The sequence below is a fragment of the Sapajus apella genome, unplaced genomic scaffold (genome assembly GCF_009761245.1).
Source record: "Sapajus apella isolate SASKATOON/1434 unplaced genomic scaffold, GSC_monkey_1.0 scaffold112, whole genome shotgun sequence".
Taxonomy (NCBI): Eukaryota; Metazoa; Chordata; class Mammalia; order Primates; family Cebidae; genus Sapajus; species Sapajus apella.
In genome coordinates this window covers 4,980,455-4,984,956 of record NW_022437052.1, presented here as the reverse complement: position 1 = coordinate 4,984,956, position 4,502 = coordinate 4,980,455, and the positions used below count along the sequence as shown (strand labels likewise).

Sequence of the window (4,502 nt, the reverse complement as noted above, 5' to 3'; positions counted from 1 at the left end):
ACACCTGGGTCTGCTGAGCCTCCCCATCTTGCACCTTCAACCCTCATCTGGACTCTTCGGAGGCTCCCAGGCAGGAAGAGGTCACTATTCTCTCTCTCCTCCAGCCTTCATCGGGTGCGTTTCCACCTAGAACACACCTGCACAGGTCTGCACCGTCGCGGGCAGGGCCTGGAACTTTGTGGAGGCCAGGCATACCTGTGCAAGCATTTAAACACGGCTGAGGCCCGAGCTCAGTCGAGGCCCACACACTGCGCCTCCTGACGTTTAAATACCACCGCCCCGGATGGTACCCCGTGGAATGCGCAGAGTAGGCTCCGTGCTCCCACCTTGACAGACTTCACAGCATCCTGGATGTCCAGACTCAAGGTTAGAAATCTCCGCTTCCTGATGAAACCGGCCATGCCCCCTGTCTCCCTCCATCGCCTGTGGCTTCACCCTCAGAGGAAGTGGGCTTCGGGCTCTCGCTGGACCCGCACTCCAAGTGGCCACCCTGGGTCTGCGCCCTGCACAGAGTGCCCTTGGCTGCCCCACACACCCGGCACAGCACCCCAGGCAGAGGAATTGGAAGAGTAAGACACGAGTGCTCGTGAGATCTTTGGGCCAGGAACTGCAGGAACCCCAGGGCTCAGGGTACTTAGGGTGTGGTCACTAAGGTAGCTCAGGCCTCAGCTGGGCTGGAGGGGAACACAGAACCCCTCTTGCCAGGGACTAAGCCTGGTGCTGCCCTCTCGGGGGACTTCACACTCAGCCCAAGGCCTCAGTCTTGTAGGGGTCTGGTGTGAAGTGAAGCCACCCCACAGGTGGTTTGCGGAGCCAGCTCATAAGAGCTGAGCCTTCGTGTTCTGGAATTGGCTGAGCTGGCCGTTAGACACAGTATTATTAAAATTAAATCAGCCAGGTGTTGGGGCTCATGCTGTAATCCCAGCACTCCAGGAGTCCAAGGAAGGAGGATCACTTGAGGACAGGAGTGAGAGACCAGCCTGGGCAACACAGCAAGACTTCATCTCTACAAATAAAAAAATAAATAAATTAGCTGGACTGGACATAGTGACATGTACCTGCAGTCCCAGCTCCTTGGGAGGCTGAGACAGGAGGATCACTTGAGCCCAGGAGGTTGAGGCTGCAGTGAGCTATGGTTCCATCACTGCACTCCAGCCTGAGTGAGGAGCAAAACCCTGTCTCAAAAACAAATCATAAGGGCTGGGCTCAGTGGCTCAGGCCTGTAATGCCTGCACTTTTGGAGGCCGAGGAGGGTGGATCACGAGGTCAGGAGTTCAAGACCAGCCTAATGTCTGGTCAAGATGGTGAAACTCCGTCTCTATTAAAAATTTAAAAATTAGCCGGGCATGGCTAATACAAAAATTATCCCAGCTACTCGGGAGGCTGAGGCAGGAGAATCGCTTGAACCTGGGAGGTGGAAGCCGCAGTAAGCCGAGATTGTGCTACTGCACTCTAGCCTGGCTGGGTGACAGAGCAAGACATTGTCTCAAAAAAACAAACAAACAAACAAAAATCATAAGAACTTACAAATAAATATGTCATTAAAAACAAAAGCACTGAACACAGCACTTACGACTGCCTCTGGTGTTGCAGCCCTGTGCAGCCCTTCAGGTTCCTGAGGTTGGTCATGTGTCATGTCGGCCTGGGGGGGTCTGTCTGGGGGGGCTGGGTCACATGGGTGCCACCTCAGGACTCCCACCCCTGCTTGCAGTGTGTCCCCTTGGCAACTCTAAGCCAGTCCCGGTGGGAGCATTTTCGCCACAGGTATTAGCAAGCCCTCCCCATCCGGGCTCTTTCTTCCTCAGAGCCAGTGGTCACAGTTGCCAGCCCACCCCGAGCCATGCAGGCCCTGGCAATGTCAGGCTGACCTTGTCCCCCCGCCACCATTCCAGGCCACCCTCCATGGAGACGGAGATGCTCCCCTGATGAGGAACACATGACGTCACTGAAAAGCACTGCTGGGGTGGAGGAAATACTCGCTCTTAGGAAACTCATTCAGCCAGCAGCGGGAAAAAGTTGAGCTTCTTTTCTGTAGGATTTTTTTTGTTTGCTTTTTTGAGATGGAGTCTCACTCTGTTGCCCAGGCTGGAGTACAGTGATGCAGTCTCCTCTCACTGCAACCTCTGCCTCCCAGGTTCAAGCGATTCTCCTGCTTCAGCCTCCCAAATAAATGGGATTACAGGCGCACACCACACCAGGCTAATTTTTGTATTTTTAGTAGAAACAGGGTTTCACCATGTTGGCCACGCTGGTCTTGAACTCCTGACTTCGTGATCCACCTGCCTTAGCTTCCCAAAGTGCTGGAATTATGTTTTCTTTTCAAAGGTTTTATCTGAAAGCAGAGCTGTACATGGGCTGTCCGAGGGCCTCAGCTTGCCTGGGTCCTGGCAGCCTCTAGGCTTTGTACCTCCAACCCTCTGCTCCCTGCAGCTACCCACCTTGGACCAAGAAGGCCACAGTCAGCAAATGCCCCAATCAAAGGAAATGGAGGTGGGGCCGGACAGCTGCTATGAGGTTGGGAGAGGCCTTGCAGCCACAATGGATGTTCCCCTCCAGCCTGAAGCTGGCCCGAGAGTGCTGCCGAGAAAGCCAACCCCATGGCTGGGGATTTGGGGGACGAGGGCTGGAACAAAGGAGCAGCTGAGCTGGACAGACTTGGCCCTGTCCCCGGCGGCTTCCAGACACATCTCTGGCCCTGAGCTTGAGTGCCCTGTGGCCTTCCAGGGAGGCCGGCGCCCGCTCCCCCAGACTGGGCAGCCTCGTCTGGTCCCGTGGTCCTGGGGAAAGAAAGGCCTGGGCCCAGGATCCAGAGAGAGCTGCGGAATTGAAAAGGGATTCGGGCCCCCAGGAGGAGCCACGGGGGAGAGGCGGGGAGTGGGGGCTGTGGCCAGCACTCAGTGGGCTGGGAGACGGGGCTAGGGCTGGGTTCTGGGGCAGGCAGACTGGGGACTCAGGGCTGGAAGATGGATAGCAGGGCCAGGGTCAGCTTGAGAGCAAGGCCCTGCCATCCTGGGGCTGGGACGCTGTGAGCTCTCAGGCCCTGTGTCTGGGAAGCTGGAGGTAGAGGTGTGGGAGGGATGGGGGACAGTGGGCTGGGCCTGCATCAGGAGGCTGGCTGGGGCAGCCATCACAGGCAGGTGTGTGTGGGTGGCAGCACGGCTCAGCCTTGGGGCACAAGAGGCCACACATGAGCCATGACCTGCACAGGCTCAGTCACCCAGACCAAGCTGCCTGGGAGCTGGGTCCTCCAAGACAGCCAGGAAGGCACAAGATCATCTTCTTCCTGCATCTCCTACAGCTCCTCCCACCGGGGGCCTGGAGCCTCAGGGAGCCAGGCTCTCCCCAGGGAGTTCCTGTGTCCAGGAAGCATCATTCATTCTGCAGGGCAGAGGCCAAGCACAGACTGCTGGGCTTGCAACGGGAGTGAGCGCCAGTGCTCCACGGGCTGCGGAGTGGCCATCATCCTTCAGGGGCTCCATGAACAAGTTCCCTCGGACATGATGAGCTCTGAGTCACGGGAGATAAGCAAGAGAGGTACTCAGCCCTCCGTGTTGTTTGCTGACCAAACTCCAATCTTCCCTTCCAGCTAAGACTGATTTTCCTTTCGGAAAGTCCTTAATCTCAGTCAATGTGGCTGGGGACTCCCCCACCCCTGGGATCCCAGTGGGTCCTCCACCCAGGGCAGGCCCAGACCCTGGTGATTGTCCCAGCATTGAGCAGGGACCCAGGCCAAGTCACTCAGACTCTGGGGCTGGGACGCTCAGGAAGAGGCTTTTCCCTGCTGAGCAGGACCATCTGGGCAAGTGTTGGGAACCTGCCTGGGAACGGAGTCCAGGTGGAGAAAAGCATAGCCACACCCTGATCATGCTGTCGGAGCACCTGAATCCAGCCATACCTGAAGCCCACCACCCAGCGCTTTCTGGGAGGAGCCAGTAAATGCCCACCTTGGCCTCAATCAGTATGAGCAGGGTTTCCATCACTTGGAATGGAAGAGTCCTTGCTAACGCCCCTCTGCCAGGGTGCAGCGCAGTCTGTCTGCGGTTTTGCAGGCTTCCCGAGCGCCTCTGCAGCTGTCCCTGAGCTCACCTGGGGTTGCCATTTCTTCCTGCCCCTGTGCTCCCCTCATCTTGCATTGTGGGGCAAAGGCTCCTCTCTCCCCTCACAGAATCTTCGGGCCCTCTGGAGCCCCTCCGAAGACCGCAGAGCCCCCACTCTCGTTCCAAAGATTCAAACCCAAGTAGCCACATGGTGAACCCAGAGGAAGGGTCTCTGAGGGGCAGAGCCTGTCGCCCCACAGAAGCCTGCTCTTCTCCAGCCCTGCCTTGCCAGCATGGAGAGGCAGGACATGGGGAGGGGACCCCACGCAGACCCCACGCCATATCCCCCACTCCCCGCCCCCTGTCATTTCCAGCTGTGTGACCCCAGGCAAGCCATGTAACCACTCCAAGCCTTGAAGGTTAAAAATGGAGCCAATCACTCCAGCCGCCTCCTCCAAGAAATGT

General features: G+C 57.5%; 1 pseudogene; it reads right to left on the bottom strand.

Annotated features, from left to right (window-relative positions):
• Positions 1-229: 229 nt before the first annotated feature.
• LOC116537574 lies at positions 230-830 on the bottom strand (annotated as a pseudogene).
• Between the last annotated feature and the right edge of the window lie 3,672 nt (positions 831-4,502).